The sequence below is a fragment of the Ostrea edulis genome, chromosome 5, assembly GCF_947568905.1.
Source record: "Ostrea edulis chromosome 5, xbOstEdul1.1, whole genome shotgun sequence".
NCBI lineage: Eukaryota > Metazoa > Mollusca > Bivalvia > Ostreida > Ostreidae > Ostrea > Ostrea edulis.
Window position 1 is genome coordinate 21,978,628 of NC_079168.1, and position 12,713 is coordinate 21,991,340.

Below are 12,713 nucleotides of genomic sequence, written 5' to 3' on the forward strand. Positions count from 1 at the left end.
CCACAAGTATGTTTTTAAAAATTAAAACATGATTTAATATTTTTACTTTAAGTTATATATTTAAATTTGGTGTAATTCTGCTGGAATTAAGGTGTATTTATGATTACTAAACTAACATCTAGGCAGGAGAATATTTGAAAATATTTTAGAATATTTTCCATAACTGGATCCATATTTCCAATATTACAGGACGTGATATCTCAAACAGGTGCCTGCAGCAGTGTATCATGTCCCGCTGGACACACGTGTTTCGCCTTGCAATCCAATAAAGCAACCTGCATAGTTACAAGTACGTATCTTTATTCATCTCAACAATCAGACAACATTTGAAATGTCCTCTATCGGCAACATGAAAACAATATTTTTCTTGCTGTATAGAATGTATCCATTGACCACAACAATTTGTAAAATAGTTCTTCGGATTTTCAAACAAAAAAGTCAGGCGAGAGGGAGAAATCATTTTACAAGTATCATTTTTCATTTAGGAGATATAACAATTATGAGGCAAACGAATACAGGGAATATAAATAGTTTTAATTGAATTAAGTGTGATTTCAGAAAGCGAGCGCTAAAATTTGTTTTCCACATGAACTTAATATTAGTGCTTCAGAAGTCTAATCGGCTTCCAGTTCGATTGCATTATAAAAACAACTTCCAAATCAGTGTTTTGAAGAATCGTACATATGTATAAAGATATGCATCGTGAAAAACTTGAAATACCGTATTACACTGTTAACTTTCTCGAGACCCTGCGCTTCTGCCATTCGTCAGCCACGTGTACGAAGTCTTTTGTGCGCTTGTTGTATAAGTTGGGGAAAAAAATTACGCCGATATTTTTGAACATACAAGCGCATATTATTTTTTGATGATATCATAATTTTGATTTATAACAAAGAGAAGCGGCGAATCCGACGAACTAGATTACGAATTGGCATTTGGCAACTAGACCTTTTGTTTCAGGGGCTAAATATTTCATGGACCCCAGTTATATGGTCAATATTTTGATGTGTTCAAAATTATCCTTTAGGCAGATCGAAATAAATCCTGTATCTCACATTTGGCATAATATATTACTTTAAATCAGGAGGTAGTTTTTGATCCAAGAATTTTTCGAAAACAAGAACTACAAAATAATCGTTTGATGTTATTATATGTGTGTTTCGTCATGGCCTCCCTTTGGTATCCCCCTTTCTTCTTAGTGATGCTGCTTTCCTCTAAGAAGGCGAGAATGCAGACAATGTGTTTGTTCATATCTGTAACTTTCCCCTACTTATGTACTGGGCAATGCTTGAGGAGAAGGTCTATATTTCAGTATACATGCATTTATCATTATTCAGTGACTAAAGAGCGATTTATATATTGTTGATTAACGGAAACACATTTTTGGAGCAAAACATACATCTGAAAAGCCTGTGTTGAAATGCGAGTTTATTTAATGCAAGTGATGATTCAATGCAAGAAATGTGGAATCTCATCAGTTAAGAATGCAGTATATTTCCTTCATTTGTATACAACAAAGTACAGCGGTGGATCTAGGAAATTGCAAAATAAGAATTATGGATTTAAGAAATAACTGTTGTGAAATTCACACTTATCAAAATCAACAGATAGGAAGGGGGCGTCAGCTAACTTCTTTGGCTGTAACATCTGCTGGTCGAATGTTGTCTGACGATTTCCTTCCAATATTGTAAGGTCGATCTTTTGCACACAGAATTTGACTTTGAATTACTATGTTTACCTGATCAATATAAATCTACGTTGACCGGTCAGCAGAGGATGCTTACTCCTCCTAGTGGTGATTTCAGGGGTCTGTATTTGCCCTATTCTCAATTTGTATTATTTATGAGATTTACGAGGTTGATAACTTTCAAGTTCAGCTCTGCACGTCGAATTATGTGTTTAAGCTTTAATATATTTAGAAAATACGTTTATTTACAAAGTCTTCGCTTAAAAACTTTAGCTAATATCGATTATCGTAACTATCACTTCGTTTCCCAATTCAAGCGCGGTTTTAATATTAAGTTTTCTATGTTTAGAGATATTTTTCAGGAAAGAAACACACTGCAAGTACACATATATTTATCGTCGTTTTTAGAAGTGAAGTAGGGTTGGGGGAGAAAAAAGGTGCCTTATATTTGTTTGAAAGTTCTTAGTTAGCAAGAAAAGTAGTTCTGCACTAACCCCAAAATTTTGGGACGGGGAGTGAACTTTTATCCTTCACTACACGAGTTCAATTAATCGGTTAAACTTTGCATTTCCACTACCTTTTACCACTAATATAAAATGTGGCCAGCTAATAAATTAAACTTCGCATGTACAAATGACGAATTGGATGTGATAACTAGGAAAGGTGAATATAACGAACAGTAATCAATGTCATAACTCCCATAAGCAACACAAAATGGATAGTTGGGAAAACACGGCCCCCTGGACACACCAGAGTTGGGACCAGGTGCCCAGGAGGAGTAAGCATCCCCTGTTCCCCACCGTGAGCCCTATATCCAAATCAGGTAAACGGAGTTATCCGTAGTCAAAATCAGTGTGTCACAAACGGTCTAACAATAGGTATGAAACATGTCAGACAGAATTTGACCCAATGATAGGTTGTATTGACGAACTAGATCGTTATAACGACCATAGAATGCGAAATGCTGACTTCAATCGAGACTGTTCAAACCTGAATCAGTTGAGAGATATAAACACCATATGCAGGTGATAATGGAATGTTGCTTCATAAATATGGGAAATTGACGATAGAGAAGCTGAAATCATCCCGTTTGTCATACAGTTGAGTTGTTACATGTAGTTTGCTGTTAATATCTACTTTTAATAAAATGTCTACGTAGAAGACTCTGTAATTTCCCTTATTTCGAGTTGACTAGGATATATCGAATCGACATATGAATGAAAATTATTATTGTTAATAGATGATATGTCGTCAATATATAAATGTCGAATGGAAGGCTACAGCAAGAGATTTTTTCTTCTCACGTAGAAGTTTTTGAATAAATGCTGATTCATAGGAATATATAAACAGGTCAGCTAACAAAGGAGTACAATTCGTTTTCATGGGGATTCTTAGAAGAGTTCAGTACATGTACATGTAATTTGACTGTTTGGTAGAACAACTGACAGCTATAGCTGGTATAACATTGGTAAATGTATATGCTTCCCTGCTATCATCAACAGTTTATATCAAAACTGTTCAATATAATGACATTTTTTGTCAATCAGTTTGCGTGTACATTAAATGTTTACTGTCATCTACATGTACATGTAAACTAGTCACTACATGATCATTACGGAATCAAATAAACATTCTACCATATTGTAGTTTTTATATTTGAATCTATCTTTTTTAAAAATATGTTATGTATTATCAAGTAATAGATGCAGAATGGCAATAAATCGAGTTAATTTCGATTTTATAATCTGCGGGCTGCGCAATAGGAAGATATAGGTGCAGATCTAGAACGGACGAAGCCATATATGTTCACATTATAATGTGTTGAGAGTATGAACAGAAAATTAATCTCGTCATATGAGGTCTATAATTGCTCATCTTGCAAACTGTTACTGACGGTTTTTATTTGTTTTGGTTTTTTTTACAAAAAATGACAGACACTTCTGAAGATCGATTTTAAATGATCACCCTTTAACAGATTTTGGACTAATGATCTTTACAGTCTATCTTTATTGTGCCTGGATGGGTCTGATCTATGTTTAATTATTATGGGATATCATATGGGCAGGAAAGGTTAAGATAACAAACAGTAATCAATCGCATAACTCCTATAAGCAATACAGAATAGAGAGTTGGGAAAACATGGACCCCTGGATATGCCAGAGGTAGGATCGGGTGCCTGGAGTAGTGAGCATCCTCTGTCGACCGGTCACACCTACCGTGAGCCCTGTATCTTGTTTAGGTAAACGGAGTAATCCGTAGTCGAAATAAGTGTGCCAAGAACGGCCTTACAATCGGTATGAAGGACGTCAGACAGCATTTGACCCAATGATAGGTTTTATTGGCAAACTAAATTGTTATAACGACCATATAATTTACGAAATCGCTGACTTTAAACGAGACTGTTGACACCCCTATAGCATCAAATTGTTTGTCAGTAGCCTCCCTCAAGTTGAAATCATCTTGTTTGTCATAAAGTTGATTTGTTGGTTTGTCGTTAATATTTATTTTCAATATAATATCTAAGAACGAAACAGATGTGGAGGACTATGTGGTGTCTTTTATTTCGAGTTCCCCATGGATATATCGAATCGAAATATGAATGAAAATCATTATTGTTAATGGGACATTAACTGTGAAAGTGATAACAACCTTTTTTTCCTCAAAATTTCTCAATGGCATAAGAATATATATTAATGACTAAAAAATAATTTACTTTGTTAAAACAAAAACCCATAAAAACCAAATAATACAATGTAAAACTTATACGGTACCAATTTTGATGCACCAGATGCGCATTTCGACAAATAATGTCTCTTCAGTGATGCTCAACCGAAATGTTTGAAATCCGATATAACTAAGTTTTAGATCTAAATATAGCCAAATGTTAGATAATCGCTTATAGTTTAAAGAAATATGTAAGGAAGAGTTCTTGTTTTGCATAGCAATAATTATTTAATCTCCAAAATTCATGTGTCTGCTTTAAGGTTAAAAGTGTTTGAAATAATGAAATACTGGTGTTATTACTGAAATATATAGTATAGAGCAATTTTCATTGAATTCGCCTTTTGGTGACAATTTTACAGCTAATGCCCCTTTAATAGATAAAACGTTGTTGATATTTCCAACAAGCTGTTGGAATACCTGATTACCAAAGACTACGAAGATATTGTCAATGAGAAACTTCAGCATATTTTTTATTTCAACTTCAGAGTACTTCTGCGTGGAATCAGTGGTTTTTAAGAAAGTAATTGTTTGGCTGATCACTAGATATGAATATATCTGTTTTCCGTTTTTATTGATGAAGCAACTGTCTATGATGTCAAAAAGTGTAGTCTTTGATTTATTGTAAGGAATGGTCGTGCAATGTGTTGAAAATTCATACGTTTTGATGTTGTTGATTTAAAAGGTTTTGCAATTCAAAATTTACCAAAAGTTGCTTTATACCACTTCTGGTATATGTTGTGACACAGTATGTTTGCAGTCTCTCCTTCACAGTTGTTGATATTTTCTGTAAAGTCGAGGAAAACGTCTTTTCGACTTGACGGAAAAAATGAAAGATTTCTCGATGGAGCAATGACGTTGCGGCCTTTATTTAAACAGGAAGCACGTGTCCGTGCACATGGGGATAAAAGTCAAATGGCGCATGCAGAAGTACATGCTCTGTAGGAATCACCAATGTTTCATAAAAAGAAAATTTAAATAGTCTTGTGAAAGTAGTTTTAGTGTTCTTTTAAATAAAAAAAAAGTTTAACGTTATGAAATATTTGTTGTCAGATTTATATCATTGGATTAAAGTTATTTGTTGCCAGATTTATATCATTGGATTAAAGTTATTTGTTGCCAGATTTATATCATTGTATTAGGTACGTGTGTGAAACTCAAACGTATAAATTATTACTAGGAACAGATTGTTTCATCTGTTGGTTGAACACTAAGGTCCAAATGAAATACAAAGATGAATTTTAATTTTTGGGTTAAAAGTCAAAGCTACAAATATTTCATATCCATTAGGCCTACATATCATTAAAGTTCAAACAATAAATTACGATGAAATATTTGGGTTTGTAAGAATCTTTTTTTTTAAAGCCCATCTGTTTTAAAACACGTTTTTATTTCAACCTAGAATATTGAGTTTTTGTTAGAACACATGTCTAAGGTCCTCGTATTGCAGTCGTTTTAAAACACAGCAACTTGTTTAAACTATTGTCAATATGAGGTACAATATTGCTCAAATATTTCCAGATCTGTAAAAGTATGAGAATTTCAGTTAACGATGAAACTCCAAGGTTAAACTGAAAGTTATATACCTGTACTAACATGAAACAAGAGAATTTATCTTTATAAAAGTATTTGGGGCCGTAAGCATATAGTAATTTCACTTCATCCTTTTAACAAAGTACCATTTTTTTAAATTTTTAGTTTGCTTTGTAGTTTACTAGTATTCTTAGTTTATGAGCATAGACCCTATTGTAATGCCTGGGATAAAAACTGGAAACCTGGGGTCTATGAAATAAGATATACTCGATGAGTAAGAACATTATTTTCTAACATGAAACATGTAATTTGATCTCATCACTTTAATGTAGGAACCAATTCTAATCATCTAAAAACAATCGATTAATAATTCATTCCAACATTATCGATGGGATGATTTCGATAAAAAAACCACCAAATAAATCAATTGTATACATAATCATCATCGCGTCTATTTTCCATGACCTTTCCCCTACTTCTGAGTTTGTCTACTTCTGGCCTTGTAAGTTCTATATGTGGGTTGTCATCTTTAATCATAATATGTATCCTCCCTCTTTCAATGAACAAAACGTTGGTGCTTTTTCCCTTCTTTTTCTCTTTCAATGAACAAAAAAGTGGGGCTTTTTTCATTCTTTTTTTTTTTTTTTTGGTGCTTTATGTAAACCTTACATAAATGAATAATATACCGTCAAAATATTCATTGTCCATAAAATTAGCTATGTATTGTATATATTGATTATTGAGCATTGCTAATGATTACATCCACCCCATCTTTCTCTCTATCCGTGTACCATTCATTAGCTTATTACCCAAAGTGAAGTAGCAAGTCATTATTTTAAATACCAAACCATTTTCCTGATCTTATATCAGACGTCAGAGATTTCTGTCTTATTATCTAACAGGTAGATATGCTGATTGTTCTACTGTGAGGACGATCGCGGCTACATATGCTTGCACAGATCTACATTTTTCCACAGAGGAGTGGGTGTCACGCCATGCAATGTTTCTCTGTACTGGAACATACACTTAATATTTTACAACTGGAATTGCAAATTGAAAATGTATCATTTTATTTTCCACTAAGCTCAGAGTAAGGGGACGGACCCGCGGTCCCCCTCTCTATAAGCGTATAACATAAATAACATTTATCTAGAGAAACAAAAACAAAACTGATGTTAAAACAATAGAATGAATATCTTCTTGTAATAGCAAGGTCGTGATATTTATAGATTTTTTGTGATAATCCCCGTGTATCATTGACGTATTTCGAAAGAGGAAATTATAACAATGTATTGTACAGAATCCTTATTTTAAATACAATACATTGTAAACTTATTGTACAGAATCCTAATCTTATTTACATAATGTATACATTGTAAATTTTAACATTCGTAAATAGTGTACTCTTTCCATTAAAAAAGAATTAAAGACTGAACATTTTATGTGTTAAAAGGCAGACAAAGAGGGGACGTTAAAAACATGATCAACTATAATGATATACCTTGTGTACAAAAATAGAACGATCCTGACACAGCAGACCGGTTACCGGATGTACAAAAATAGAACGATCCTGACACAGCAGACCGGTTACCGGATGTACAAAAATAGAACGATCCTGACACAGCAGACCGATTACCGGATGTACATGTAGCTGTCGCAAAAATGCAACAAGCAGTGAGCTGATGAAACATATGACTTTTGCAGACGACTCACTGATCATCAACGTCTTGTTTAAAGTCAACATTTTGCAAATTCTATGGTCGTTATGATAATCTAGTTTACCAATACAACCTGTCATTGGGTCAAATGCTGCCTGGCGTGTTTCATACCGATTGTTAGACCGTTCTTAGCATACTGATTTTGACTACTCCGTTTACCTGATCAAGATATAGGGTTCATGGCAGGTGTGACCGGTCGACAGGGGATGCTTACTCTTCCTAGGCACCTGATCCCACCTCTGGTATATACAGGGGTCTGTTTGCCCAACTTTTTCATTTTATATTGCTTATAGGAGTTATGAGATCGATTACTGTTCGTTATCTTCACCTTTCATCAATGAAAGGTGAAGATAACGAACAGTGATCAATCTTAAAAAATTCCGTAGAAGTATAATTACATTTTGCATTTTCATTGGTAAACGCTTCGTTGATAAACCTCTTATCATATCAAAGCACAACTGGTTGCATATAATTTATTCAGACTAAATATTATAAATAGTATTGATACACGTAATTCTTTCTGCTCTTTTGGAAAGCAGGAAATTGCATATACCATGAATTTATTGTATGTATAAATTTGTAAATTCAGATAGCTTATATAGTAATGTCCACGTGTACAATACGCAGTTTTACTTTGTGCCGTAGGATGCAACCAAGATGAAACAAAAAGTTGATCTGGGTTCTTACTTGAATTCTAATTATGTAACGGAAAAAAAACCCTGTACAGTTTAGTTATCATTATCTTTAAGTATATATAGATATTGTATGAAGATTATCAATTAAAGTAAAAACAAAACCCATTGAGCTTCTCGAGTTTAAATCCCCCCAGAGTATTTTGCTTATATGTGTTGAAATGATATTTCTGAAAACCATGTTTTTATCCAAATTTGTATATTTTTTGCCTTTTGGCATATCCTTATTGTATATCATCATATCTCTTATAATCAAATCCATTTGTACTGATCTGAGAAACTATTTCTGGGTGTAGTAAGCCACCTAAAACAGACACTTAGACATGTAATTTAAACATACATGACAATAATAGCACATAGAATAAAATATTTTAGGTAACACTGCTAACGAAATTAATTACTTATCAATAGAATAAAATAATACAAGTGTAAATTCTACCAGGACTCCAGTAATAAGAGTGACCGTGAAGGTTCAACTTCAGTAATTTTTTTTTTTATTTTTTTTATTTCACTCAATCGACATACATTTGCACAAAAGTAGATACAAAAGAATATGAATATATTTAAGCGTACATATATATATTATAATGTTCATTTTCTTTTTATGAGAGAGAGAGAGAGAGAGAGAGAGAGAGAGAGAGAGGGAGGAGGGAGTCAATTGACTAATGGAGACCATTTTTCCCAGTCCATTTTAAATTTATCTAATTCATTTCTTTCCTTATAACTATCCCGGTTGATTTGATACAATTGTTTCCAATCATTTATAAGGGCTTTAAGTGTTAGCTGATTTTTTTTTTTTTTACATCTATTCCTATATATATATATATATTTTGATTATTATAAGTAATGCATTGTATGACCTGAAATGTTTTTGTTTTGTATCACCAAATATAAAAGTTTTGACATCAAATTCTATTTCAATCTCCTTTGAATTGCAATATCTGATAAATTCTGATAATAATTGTTGTACTTTTGGACAATCCCAAAGTAAATGGTAAATTGTTTCGTCTTCCCTATCACAAAAGGTACATAGTTTAGAATCTACTCTACCTAATTTGTACATATAGCTATTAGTAGTTAAAATGTGGTGGTTAACTCTGTATTGAAACCATAATAATTTAGAATCCAATGTAGTCAAGAATGGCAGGTAAAAGATTGCCTTCCATTGGTTATCAGAGGTAATGAAATATCTACTCCATTTCTTTTTTCCTGTGGGTATAGCATCTGATTTATTGAGAGTATAATACATAGGTTTCGACCCTTTCTTTGTTAAAACAAATAGTTTGATATTCAAGGGAATAAGGGGTTTTTGCACAGATGCTTTATTTGTAAAGTTATACTTTTTCATATCTGTGGCTACTACTTGTGTTATACCCATATATGTTAAAAAATTCATTTGTAGGTTAAATCTGTCTTTAAATATTTTAAAATTTATAATTTCTCCTTTTTCGTCAAGTAGATCATGTACATTTTTTATTCCTTTATCATACCATGTTTTATAGAAGATGGACTGACTTTCTATCTTGAACTTATGATTATTCCATAAAGGTTGGCTCATATAGTCCTCCCAAGATTTAATGACAACTTTTTCTTGAATTTCCTTAAAAGCCACCATGACATCTTTCCAAAAGTCATTTTTTACATTTTCAACTATCTGTAAGATATAGTCTGAACCTGTATTTATTAATTTGTCCAAGTTTACATTATTTCTAAGGAGACTTTTCCATTTTGAGTTGTCCTCCATAACCAATCTCCTTATCCAAGTCGACTTTAGTCCTTTGATATAACAATCTAGATCAACCATTTTTAGTCCCCCATATGCATACTTTTGTGTGGCAACTTTTCTTTTAATTTTATCAGATTTTGAATTCCAGACAAATTCAAATAAAATAGTATTAAGTTCTTTTATGAAAGCATTCTTTGGGTTTGGTAAGGCAATAAATAAATGATTTAGTTGTGAAATTAGGAGTGATTTCACTAGAGTTATTTTCCCAATTGGAGTCAACTTTCGTTTACTCCACTGGTCAATAATTGACTTAATCTTCACAAGTTTTTTGTCATAGTTCAATTTCAAAATTTTATTTAAATCCACATCATAATGGATTCCTAGTAGTTTAAATCGAGTTGTCCATTTGAAATTCATATCAGAACATAATCTTTCATCTGAATATTTTTTACTTCCTATCCATACAATCTGAGTTTTATCTCGGTTTATTTTGAGACCAGATAATTTATAAAATTCATCAAGTTCTTTCAAGGTTTCTCTCAATGAAACCTCCGATCCGTCAAGGATAATGGATGTATCATCTGCGTACTGTGACATTAGATATTCTGTGTTATTGATTAGAATTCCCTTTATACTTATGTTATTTTTAATTTTTATAGCCAAAATTTCAGCGCATAATAAGAATATGTAAGGTGATAGTGGGTCCCCTTGCCTACAACCACGTCCTAGTTTAAAGAAATTAGATAAAAAGCCTGCTTGTGTCACACATAAAACCGCATTATAGTGAAATGTTGTAATCCAACTACAGAAATAAGGTCCAAAATTAAAGTATTGCAAAGTATCTTTTATAAATTTCCAAGAAACAGAATCAAAGGCTTTTTCAAAATCTATCATAACTAACACTCCAGGAATATGATTTGTTTCTGTATGATTCATTAGATCATATATTAATCTACTGTTTTCTCCTATGTACCTTCCAGGTATGAAACCTGTTTGATCATTACTAATAATTTTACTAAGCACAGTTTTTATTCTTCTTGCTATACAGCCTGACCCAATTTTATATGTAACATTGAGAAGAGAAATTGGTCTCCAGTTGTTTAGAGAGAATTTTGATTTTCCCTCTTTGGGTATACAAGTTATAATTCCTTGTTTTTGTGTTGATGATAATTCTCCTTGGTCAAGACCATAATTTAATGATCGCACGACAAAAAATCCAATTTTTTTCCAGAAAATTTTAAAGAATTCAGCTGTGAAGCCATCACTACCAGGGCTTTTGTTATTTGACATATCCTTTAAGATTATAGATGCTTCTTTGTGAGTAATATATCCTTCTATTGATTTTTTCTCTCCATCAGATAGCTTAGGAACACTAAAATCCTTTAATATATCAGATATTTTACCATCTGCTTTTTCATTTATATTTCTATTACTCGAATATAAGTTTCTATAAAAATTTTCCACCTCCATCAGAATGTCTTCTTGTTTGATTATTTCTCTTTGTACATCATTTTCTACAATTATTACTTTTGGAATGATTTTATTTGTAAAATGGCGATTCTCTAGGTTGAGAAAATAATTAGATGGCTTTTCTCCTTCATTTATCCACTTAGCCCGGGAACGTACCATACAACCATTGACCTTATGATTTCGTATATTTTCAAGATCTTTTTTCTTTTCATTTATAGTTTCAATATTTCGTTAAAAATCCCTTTCCAATTCTTCTAGTTGATCTTGTAAATCCTTTTCTTTTTTTGATCTTTGCTTTTTGATGTGACTTGCATATGAAATTGTTTTTGATCTGATTTCCATCAATAGGGTCTCTAAAAATAGTTGTTCATTAATTATAAACTGTATGTCTGCTGCAGGAATGTCTAAAACTGACTCTCTTTCATATACGGGAACTGCGTATTGTTGTTTTATTTGATCAATATGATTATTAATATATTTAATATACTCAATGTCTTTTAAAAGTGAGTTATTAAACTTCCATAGTCCCTTCCCATGTTTGAAATTATTTAATTTAAGTGATACATACACTGGAGAATGATCTGATCTATAGCTTGTCATAATGTCACTGCTTTTAACTTCCTTTAGGAGGGAAGCAGATATAAGAAAGAAATCTAGGCGAGCTTGTTTCATAGGATTAGGTTTTCTTCAAGTGAACCTATTTACATTTGGATGGAATTCTCTATATATATCAACTAAATTTAAAGATAGCATTTGTTCTAGAACAGCTTCCCTTGCCTTGGGGTTATTAACATGTAAATAATTGAAATAATCTTTGGTAGTATCTAGTACCAGATTAAAACTATTAAATATCAACTTCAGTAATATCTCATGGGGGTCAATGAAAGCTCAAAATTTACATATAAAATCTCCTAATCGTATATATATATATATATATATATATATATATATATATATATATAAACATTTACATATATATATATATATATATATATATATATATATATATATATATACACAAGATTAGGAGATTTTATATATATAATGAAATACTTCATTTATTCTGCATTGATAGGATGCGCTGAAGAGCCAGGTCCGGTTTATTATGGATACAGTAGCCCCTTACCTGGAAACCTGAGTAGCAATGGTTCCTATACAACAGGACC